An 11,897-nucleotide genomic window follows, 5' to 3' on the forward strand; every position below is an offset into this window, starting at 1 on the left:
ATCTTTGGTAAGTTGATCATCACCTCTGGCTACTTGTATTGTTACCCAGATTAATCAATGGTCTTAATTAAGTTAATTTGAGAGCAATTGAATTTCTTCCCAGGTGACCATGTGAGCATGTGAAGGCTTTTTAGCAGTGGGATATATTTCTCCTTTTCCTCCAATTACTCAAATTTCTTCCTTCAGATTTGAGAATAAAATATTTTGCTAATTTCCATTATGCACTGTATTCCACTTGCCTAGCTCCTCTGGTCCTCTGTCAATTTACTCTGAGTTTCATTGGTAAGACTTGTATCCCCTTCTCCAAAAGATTTTCATCACATCATGCTAAGGATTGTTTGGTAGCCATCCTGGCATCAAAGCTTCTTTATGTTTTTCCATCCTTTCTCTCTCTCTTTTTTTGTTGGGAAAACCACATTAACCATTATGATTCACGGATCTAATAGACCATTGTCCATTATGTACCAAAAACGTTCATCATTAAAGTCAGATTCAACGTGAATTATAAACCTAGCCCAATGTTTCCAAAGATGCTGGTGATAGCAAGTTACAGGTCAAGCATTCTTCCCTTTGCAAGATCCAATACTGATAGCTCATATTTTCATAAAATGTCCTTCTTCTCCTACATGGGATGTGATATGATTCAGATTTGAATCAAATGGTTTAAGTGAGGCATATGGAAGATTGTTTGAAAAGAAATAGTCATTTTAGTTATACAACACACTTTTTATTTTAATGCACTATTAGTTATGTAGCTTACAAGGCATTTTCCAGCAAGCCATGACTCTTAATTCCATAAATTCCATGTTTATTAGCACTAAGCAACCCAGATAGATGAGATAACCCTGCTAAAAACATCTCACTGATAAAGTCTCTTTACTTAGTGTGTTTCTCTGGAGGTCTGTCACTAATTAATCCCTTTGCAAAGAGATTTTACCAGGTTATGTCTTCCCTTCTGCTCGTGGGTCTTAGGTCACAGGTTTGACCCACCACCACCAGAGCCAGGCTGTCACTGTTCTGCATCCCACACCCTGTAGCCTAAGTTGCAGCTGCAAGTAGGCTGCCGCTACTCTGCCTCCAGCCCCCTGGGGTGCTGCTGCACCCACTCTAGAAGTGGAGACGCTGCACCCAAGTCTTCCCCCATCAAAGCAATTTCAAAAAGGCTGAAAGAGTTAACTGCTCGCTCAAATTCATAGACATCAAGGGAAAGCCACTAGAAATACGAAAAAGCAAAGAAATATAACACCATCAAAGGAACACAATAATTTTCCAGTAACTGATACCAAAGAAATGGAGATCTATGAATTACTGAAGAAGAATTCAAAATAATTATTTTAAAGAAGCTCAGTGAGATTCCAGAGAACATAGATAGACAACCCAATGAACTCAGGAAAACAACACATGAACAAAATGAGAAGTTCATCAAAGACACAGAAATCATAAAAAAAATAGGCAATCTGGAGATAAAGAATACAACAAATGAAATGAAAAATCAATGGAGAGTTTCAAAGGCAGACTGAATAAATCAGAAGAGAGAATCTGTGAACTAGAAGACAGTTCTATTGAAATTATCCAGAGGAGAAAAAAAAATAAGAATGAAAACAAGTGAAAAAGGAACCAGGATTTATGGGACATCAAGTTTGTTACTATACACAATATGACATTTCCAGAGAAGAAGAGAAAGAGAAAGGAGTAGAAAGCTTATTTAAAGAAATAATGGCTGAAAACTGTCCAAATCTGGGGAGAGATATGGACATTCAGGTACATGAAGATCAAAAGTACCCAAATTCACCCAAAGAGATCTTCACCAAGACACATTATAATCAAACCCTCAAAAGGAAGCACAAGGAGTATTTTGAAAGCAGCAAGAGAAAAACTTGTCATATACAAGGGAACTTCCATAAAGCTAAAACAGATTTCTCAGCAGACACCTTGTAGGCCAGAAGAGAGTAGAATAATATACTTAAAGTATTGAAATTAAAAAATTGTCAACAAGGAATAATCTTCCTGGAAAACTTTTAGAAATGAAGGTGAGAGAAAGAATTTCCTAGACAAAAACAAGCTGAAGGAGTTTATTACTACTAGACCTACCTTACAAGAAATGCTAAACAGAATTCTTCAAGTTGAAACAAAAGGATATTATTAGTAAGATGTAAACATATGAAAGCATTAAAATTCACTGGTTAAGGTAAATATATAGTCAAATTCACAATACTGTAATACTATAATGGTAGTGGGTAAGTCACTTTTTTTTTTTTTTTTTTTGTGAGCAAGATCAGCCCTGAGCTAACATCCGATGCCAATCCTCTTCTTTTTGCTGAGGAAGATTGGCCCTGGGCTAACATCCATGCCCATCTTCCTTTACTTTATTTGTGATGCCACCATAGCATGGCTTGACAAGCGATGTGTCTGGTGTGTGCCCAGGATCTGAACCTGTGAACCCTGGGCCGCCAAAGTGGAGCGTGCCCACTTAACTGCTGTGCCACCAGGTTGGCCCTGGTAAATCACTTTTAATTCTACATAAATGTCAAAAAACAAAAGTGTTCAAAATAACTAAAGCTACAATATGTTGTTAATGAATATACAGTATAAAAGATGCAAACTGTGACATCAACAACATAAAATGAGAGGGGGGCAAGAAAAAGTGTAGAGCATTAGTATGAGACTGAAGTTGGTTATTGTCAGTTTAAAATAGATTTTATAACCACAGATGTTTTATGTAAGCCCCATGGTAAAAAGTAAAAAACATATAGTAAATAAACAAAAGATAAAGAGAAAAAAAATTAAAAGTTAGACCTGAAACCATAAAACTCCTAGACGAAAACATAGGAAAAAAGTTCCTTGACATTGGTCTTGGCAATGATTTTTTGGTTACAACATTAATAAACAAACACATAGGGACAGAGATTGGATTGGTGGTTACCAGAGGGGAAGGGGGGAGGGAGGAGGGTGAAAGGGATAATTCGGTACATGTGTGTGGTGATGGGTTGTAATTAGTATTTTGGTGGTGAACATGATGTAATCTATGCAGAAATAGAAGTATAATGATGTACACCTGAAATTTTTGCAATGTTATAAACCAATGTTACTGCAATAAACAAAAAATTAAAAAAAAAAAAAGAAAAGAAAAGCATAGGTAACACAAGCAAAAATAAATACAGGACTATATAAAACTAAAAAGATCTACACATCAAAGGAAGCAATCAATAAATTGAAAAGGCAACTTGCACAATGGGATAAAATATTTGCAAACAATATGTTCAACAATGGGTTAATATCTAAAATATATGAGTAACTGATACAAACAATAGCAAAAAATTGCAAATAATCCATTTAAAAAATGGGCTTGAATAGACATTTTTTCCAAAGAAGACATACAAGTGGCCAACAGGTACATGGAAAGGTAGTCAATATCACTAAAAATCAGGGCAATGCAAATAAAAACCACAATAAGATATCACCTTCCACCTGTTAGGATGGGTATTATCAAAAACGCAAGAGATAGCAAATGCGGGCAAGGATTTGGAGAAAAGGGAACCCTTGTACACTGTTGGTGGGAATGTAAATTAGTACAGACATTAAGGAAAACATTATGAGGTTCCTCAGAAAATTAAAAAGAGAACTACCATATGATCCAGCAATCATATTCTGCATATACACCTAAAGGAAATGAGGTCAATATCTCAAAGAGACATCTGCATTCACATTCATTGCAGCATTACGCACAGTAGTCAAGATACGGAAACAACTTATGTGCCTGTAGATGGATGACTTAAAGATATATACAAAATGGAATATTATATATAATATGATGTATAAATAATTAATATATATGTATCTCAACAGTGATGAACCTCGAAGGTATAACGCTAAATGAAATAAGCCAGACAGAGAAAGACAAATACTATATGGTATTACTTGCATGTGAATTCCCAAAAAACCTGAAAAAATCATATTCATAGAAACAGAGAGTAGAATGGTGGTTGCCAAGGCTGGGGATCAGGGGTAATAGGCAGATGCTGGTCAAAGGATCCAAATTTTCAGTTATAAAATGAATAACTTGTGAGGATTTAATGTACAGTATGGTGATAATAGTTAATAATACTGTATTTTATACTTGAAATTGGCTGAGCATGTCTTAAGCATTGCCATGGCAAAAATAAAAAAATTAACTATATTAGGTGATGCATGTGTTAATTAACTTGATTGTGGTAATCATTTCACAATGTATAAGTGTATTAAATCATCATGTTGTACACTTTAAATATATGTATTTTTATTTGTCAATTATTCCTAATAAATCAGGCAAGAAAATACAGCCACATGTATATAAAAATAAATATAAACATATATGCTACTTACAAAAACTCACTTCAAATATAATATGATATAGATAGTTACAAATAAAAGGATAGAAAAAGACATACCACGCAAACACTAATCAAAAGAAAGTGGCTATATTAATATTAGACAAAGCATATTGCAGAGCAAAGAAAAATACCAAGGATAAATTAGGACTTTATAATGAGTAAAAGTTCAATTCTTTAAGAAGGTATAATAATCCTACAGGTGTATGTACTTGTTGTGTGTTGAATTGTGTCCCCTGAAAAAGATCGCCTGAAGTCCTAACCACTAATATCTCAGAATGTGACCTTATTGGCAGTAGGGTCCCACAGAGATCAAGTTAAGTTAATGTAATCTACTCTCAGAGAAGACCTCAATCATGTATATGAGCCTCCACAAATTTTGGGCTGAACCATAAATCACATACCCAAGATTCAGACAAAAAAACAGTTTTAGCAAAGGCTTAAATCTGAGATTTGAACCAACACTACAGAAGACAAGACTGAGTTTGTAGTTGGAGTCTAACAGGGATAAAAAAAGTCATTCATGTTTTCCAGGAGAATATAACAGAACCCAGAGTTTAACCAGTGTACTATTAACAGTGTGCAGGATACAATCCAAAATTACTGGATATACAAAGAACTGGTAAAACGAGACCCATTCCAAGAAACAATCACTTATAAAATGACAATCAGTTGGTGCCAAGTCCAAGATGACTCAGATATTGGTAGAATTACTCAAGGACATTCAATCAATCTATACAACTGTGCTTTATGAGATAAAGGAAGATAAAGAAAAGTTAAGATTTCCCAGAAGAGAAATGGAAAATAGATTATTATTAAAAGGAAAATGTTAGAAATGAAAAATACGTTTCTGAAAAAAGTCACAGTTTGGACTTAATTACAGAATAGAGATTACAAAAGAAAAGGCAATGATTTTGAAATTAGAAATTGTGTAATTCTTACAAAAGAGAGAAACAGAATATTTTTTTAATTTACAGAGTTCTGGGACCTATGGTACAATGTTAAAGTCTACTATATGTGTAATTTGAATCTCAGAAGAAGAGACAGAGGATGGACCAGAAAAAAATATTTGAGTAATTTACGGCTGGAAAAGTCCCAAATATTGGGGAAGAAGTAAGTTTATACATTTAAGAAGCTCAGTAAACCCATAAAAATAATATTCAAAGAAAATTATATCTAGACATATTAAAATCACAGCATAGAGAATGCATTTAAAAATGTGAAATATAAAACAAAATAAAAATATGAAAGTACAAACATGACAAATATAAAATATATAAACACAAGTGTAAAATATATTAAAAATTTTAAAAATCTAATAGAATAAGATCATCAATAAATATAGAAATATAAAGACGCATGAAATATAAAAACAAAAGAATTATAAAAATCTGGATGGTGTGTCTAAAAAATATCAACAGCAGTTATCATTTTGCCTTTTCTTTAAAAGACTTTTTTCTTTCCTATTATCTGAATAGTTAATATTTACAATAAACATTAACTACAAATTTTACAGGATTAATAAACTGGAAAAATTGCCTTTATTATCTTACAAATGCCTAACAAGATGTTGAAATAAAAGAAAAGAAGGTTGCCTTTTGCCTTGTAATCTGATACTTATCATGGCGTACCTGGCCTACTTCTGATGCACGTGTGATTTATATGTGCGTCACTGATGACATTTTCCCCAGTTATGTTTGTTCCCCTCTCTAGCTCCAAGGTCTATTACACAAGAGATTTATTAGTAATACTTAAAACAGGACCACCAAGGACAGCTTTATTTCACTTAATTGAAAATTGGGTCAATTTTTTTAAAAGTAAGTTTACCAACTTGGAAACATTTCCCTTTGCCAGAAATATCAGAATATCAACTTTTCCAACAGGGAAAGATCCTTACCTAGCCATTTAAACTATTGCTAGCTCTATAGTCACAAAGTAAAGAAAATATTTCCTGGGCTAATGAGGCAGCCAGCTTTCTGTTGAAAAAAACCTTGAGCCTGTGTGGATGGTGGAAACTTAGTGAAACTAGAATTGCAGAGCTCTCTGGGTGTATCATTTTGTGGTCATGAGAATGAGCAGTCAGAGCCCACCCTTCTGTCTCCACTGTAAGACATTCCTGGATGACTTGTTTAATCCTTTGCAACTTTGGGGTTCAGTGAACATCTGAGGTCATGACTATCAGAGAAGTAAGTATTTTTTTTATGATTTTATTTTCCTTTTTTGAACTCTAGAATGATGCTTTTCTTTGAGGAAAGTGTCTGTAACAAAATAACTGATATGATCTTTTATTTTAATATTTTATGAAAGATTTCAACGACGATTTATGAAGTGTGGCTTTTCCATATGAGTGACAAACCTATAATAGTCATTGACAATCTGTTTTTATGTATCAATACAATGAAGATCATCTAAATGTAGTGGAATTCGGGGGGGTGGCACTCCAAGGCATCCTCTGCCACAATCTCACCCTCATTTTAAATAAAAATTATGTATAAAATATGTAAATTTTATCTCCATTGAGTGATTTATTTGCTGATGTTTTATCAGTTGGTGACTCTGCTCTGTAATAGTCTTTCACATTTTAATGTAAAATCAATTTTTAATCTCTGTATCTTAATGTCAATACCAATTAATTTCATGAAGTGTTCTTAAAAATGTGGAATATTAACGACTGGAAGAAACTGTTATTTTTGAAAGAAAGGATACTATCCTCAGTGCATGCAGGCTGAATGAGGTGCCTCAGAGCAAGTGAGACATCTGAATTGTGGTGATGAGAATTGAGGGGACGTATCCGGGCTGTAGACACAATTCATTTCTACACCAACATTGGAAATGTTGTCCCTTTATGACCCTTAACCTGACACTGTGGCGGGGAGGCTAACTTTTAGGTAAACCACGACCTGTTCTTTCCTTACTTTGCTTTTCTATAAACTCTCTAGGCTAAACCATGAACTAGGTACAAAGTGGGAGATGATATCTACCCCTCCTAGTCATTAGGAAGGAAACTTATTAAAGCAACCAAGTGAAACTTCAAATAACCATCTAATTGAGGCCTCTAAGACGAATGTCTTTTAATTCAGCCATGTAGGAAAACGACGAGGTATCCAGACAGTGACTGATCGTAGGAAATATTTGATAGCTGTTATGTAATTAATCAGATCAGAAAGACAACCGAATAAATAATACTTAATGACCCAAACAAAGGATTTCAAGTTATTTACTTTTTTTTTCCAGTCTAGGACTATAACTGAACAGTAGCCTTTTTTTTTTGTAAAGACAGAGAGCAAAGAATGATTTTTACATCTTGAACTCATTAAAAAAATTAAGGAGAATGTAGAACAGAGATTATATGTGGTGTATACATTAAATATGTGCATTTTTATATCAATTATACCTCATCAAAGTTAAAACAAAAAAGAATCTAATTGACCCTTTGCAGAAAAAAATTTGTGGACCCCCATCTGAGATTACATACTTACATAAGAATGTACCACAAAAGAGAATCATATTTCACTAAATGAGAAAACAGACTTCTTGTTCCGAGTCAGAAGAGTAAATATAAAATTTAACCATTTTACAGGAGACATTTTTTGAGCGCTTGATAAACTTTGAATAGGGCTAGTTGTTGTGGGATCTCACTGAACAAGACATACAGCTCAATCTCAATAAAATTACATTCACTAGTTTAGTGACAACAAAGAGAGAAGCATAGTGCGCTAGAGGGCAAAAAAGAGAGGCAAACAGACAAGGAAGTTTCAAGACACTTTTTCGCGGGAAGTGACGCTAGGCCAAAACTTGAAGAACGTACCCGCATCAGCCTAGTGAAGGTAAGGACAGGGGTGGGAAGTTGGACGTGAAGCGGGTTGTATCAACCTTCGTAGATATGTTGTTTCGGTTCGTGGAAAGTGAGCTCGCCCCCGGTGGAAGCCTGCTGAAGAACTGCTTCATAAGGAAGGTTCCTTCTAGATACTGACGTCATCACCACATGCTCGTCCTCTCAGTGCTCAAAAACCCCAAGCATTTTGGGTCTTGTTAGCAGATGGTATAATTTTGCCTTTTAGGTATAGATAGAATCTATGCAATTCAGCTACTGTTAATTAAAATTAATTCATAAATTTACCTGTAAACATTAATTTCAAAGGATATGCTTCATACATCAAGAGAATGAAATTTATGTCATCACAAAAACATGGTTGAAGCAGCACAGATGATGGGAGGAGAGAATATACAAAATAGTCCGTGCGAAGACGCCGCAACATATTGCCTGGCAGGTAGAAAGTGATCAGCAGTTGCTGTTTGCTTTTTTAGTTTTAGGGTTTTTTTTTTTTTTTTTTTGGTAAAATTTTAATTATGAAATAATGTTATACTTAGTTGAAAAAACAGTGCAGACAGTTCCCAGATACCCTTCACCAGCTCCCGCTAATGTTACCATGCCACGTAATCATAGTGCAATTATTAAAACTAAAGAATTAACGTGGTCTACAAACACTAGGAACTGAAGCACAGCCTCCAGGGCGGCTCCGGGACGCGGCCGCGCGGGGGCGCAAGCGGGCCGCCCGCCGCCGCTGTCCCCCCGCGCCCCCCGGCGCAGGCCCCGGCCGCCCCTTCCCCGCGAGCACGCGCAGGCGCCGGCGCGCGGCGGACCCCGCGCGGGACTCGGCTCCCCTCCCGGGCCGGGTCCGCCGCTGCGGCGAGTCCCGCGCGCTCGGCGAGGGCGGCCGCGCACGCGCTTCTGCCTCCGAGCCCGGCGCCCGGCGCCTGAGCTGCCCGGGAGGTTGGCGCGTCTCCGAGTCCCCCAAAAAGCGCAGATGGGAGAGCGGGCGCCGCCCTGGCTTGAGGGATTTGAAAGAGCGACAGATTCATTGAACAAAATTAAAATGAAATTAAATACAGACACTGTTTGGATTTTTCCCAGTTTCCCACTCATGTAATTTTTCTGTTCCAGGACCCAATTCAGGTTACTACATGACATGAAACTGCCGTGTCTACCTAGTCTCCTCCAACCTGCGTCTCATCCTGTCTTCCTTTGTCTTTCATGACCTTGAAAGTATTAACAATGAAGGCAATATTCTTCAAGTTTTTTTCACTTATAGCCGATAATTCCTTTATCGAATATTGTAGCATGTCACTTGTTTATACAGTACTTTTCGTACGCTGTGTTCTATATCAGAGTGAAAATGGAGCAGAAGTCCGGTAATGATGTAGAAACTTCGAGCTACATACTAGAAGTGGGAAGCAACGGCTGTTATTAGGATGACAATTCTCTGATACCAAAAGTAAAATGAAACGAAATGAAATGAAATGACCTCTTTGGTCATAGCCCTGGAAGCAAACGTTCAGATACTGCATACACGGCTTGTAGGCTCGGTATAAATTGTCAAACTCATTAGGGATTTATTTGCATTTAGTAGGAACCAACACTTCAAGCATCTTGTGAGTAGTGAAGAATTATTGGGAGCAAAAGGACATTATAATATCAGTAAAGTTGTATCACACAGATGATCCTAATTCTATAGCTAAATCCATTTCAGGGAATAAATGACAGATTTTAGATTAATTGAAAAATAAAGTTATGTGAACATGTAAGAGGGTATAAAAATATGGGCTGTAGTACTGTTAAACTAATATTAAGAAAAACGTTCTCTTGAGTAAACGTATAATGCACATCAAAAGACCTTAGGATACCAGAGTTTTGAGGGGTCATTATCAGGTCAAAGAAGAAAACGACTATTCATTGCAGTGATTGGACGTTCTTACCCAGTGGCCATGGCCATGTGATTCCACAGAAGTTTTCTCAGTTCAATGTCACTTGAGTTTGTGAGGAGTTTGAGAAGAGGTACAAGCGAGTGGTGAGAAACCGTACATCATTATCTACATTCACACTTCTGGGACTGATGGATGATCCTCAAATGCAGGCTCTGGTTTATATATTTCTGTTTGTCACCTACACATTGAGTGTAACTGGGAACCTGACCATCATTACACTCACTTTAGCAGATTCTCACCTTAAAACTGCTGTGCACTTTTTCCTTAAAAACTTCTCGTTTTTAGAAACCTTAACTATGGTCTGCGTCCCCAGATTCTTACACAGCTTATCAACTGAGGACAAAACTATTTCATATAATGCATGTGTTGCTCAACTATTTTTTTTCATCTTCCTTGGAGCTACAGAATTTTTTTGCTGACCATCATGTCCTATGATCGCTATGTGGCCATCTGCAAACCCTTGCATTATGCAACCATCATGAACAGCAGAGTCTATGGATGGCTTGTTATCTGCTGTTGGATAGCAGGGTTTTTAGTCATATTCCCACCAGTTTGTCTGGGCTTAACCCTGGAATTCTGTGACTATAATGTCATTGATCATATTCTGTGTGATGCTTCTCCTATGCTGAAGATCTCTTGTTCAGACACATGGTTCACAGAACAGATGACCATTGCCCTTGCTGTGTTGACCACCATCATGACACTTCTGTGTGTAGTTATGTCGTATGTGTATACTGTCAAGACCATCATAAGGTTTCCTTCTGCCCAGCAAAGGAGGAAGGCCTTTTCTACCTGCTCCTCTTACATGACTGTGGTTTCTTTCACTTACAGTGGTTGTATCTTCATCTATATCAAACTTTCAGCAAAGGATGAAGTGACAATTAATGTGTGTTAATGCTTACTACTTCAGTTGCCCCCATGTTAAACCCACTTATTTATACCTTGAGGAACAAGCAAGTGAAACAAGCTTTCACATAATCAAAAGAATATCACTGATCTCAAAGAAGTAAAGGAATGTTGAACCTGAACGTTAAATATATCAGAAAAGAGCAGTGGGCCTTAAGCTCATAGTCTTAAATTCTTAATTATTGTACCCTTGTCCACAGTCTGTTCGTATTAACTTGCTGTTATTATTGAATCTAGGACCCAAATTCATCATTTCAATGTTTGTTGATATAAACAAGTTGAGTCATTTCAACTCTTCTTGAAAATAAACTTTCTCCAAGGAAACATCTCATATCGAGAGAACATGAAATCAGATTTCCAGGAAAGGATTGTTTTACCTAAACTGAAATCTGGTTCTGAGTAATGCAAGAACTATTAAAACTTATGTGAAAAAAAAAATTGAATTAACAGGAAAACAGTGGAGTAATATTATCCATTGCTTTTTTTCAATGCAAACATTCAAATTGCATCAGAAAAAAAGCATATATATTATTAATCTTCTTGAACAGGAGTAAGATAATTTTTTAAAATAATAATGAGTTAGTTTGAGCACAAAAGAATGGATTTTAACACTGAAGAGGAAAATATATAAGTTGAGACATATGGAGATCAACATCTAACTTGGAAAAGAAACTTCCAAGTCCAAAGATTTAGAGTTCAGATTCACTGGATTCTCTCCAAAGTGAAAGAGCACAGCCTCTACATGAGTTCATCACCCAGATGGCGGTGATCTGATAAACTCGACCGAGACAATAAAACCATCTTTACGATGGCAAAGCAAGACTAGTGCTGAAATACATAATACGATGCAAGTCCTAA

General features: G+C 36.3%; 1 pseudogene; it reads left to right on the plus strand.

Moving 5' to 3' along the window:
• Positions 1-9,544: 9,544 nt before the first annotated feature.
• Positions 9,545-11,143, plus strand: LOC131416531 (olfactory receptor 6C2-like; annotated as a pseudogene).
• The last annotated feature ends 754 nt before the right edge of the window (positions 11,144-11,897 follow it).

Source organism: Diceros bicornis, chromosome 17 (genome assembly GCF_020826845.1).
Source record: "Diceros bicornis minor isolate mBicDic1 chromosome 17, mDicBic1.mat.cur, whole genome shotgun sequence".
NCBI classification, from domain to species: Eukaryota; Metazoa; Chordata; class Mammalia; order Perissodactyla; family Rhinocerotidae; genus Diceros; species Diceros bicornis.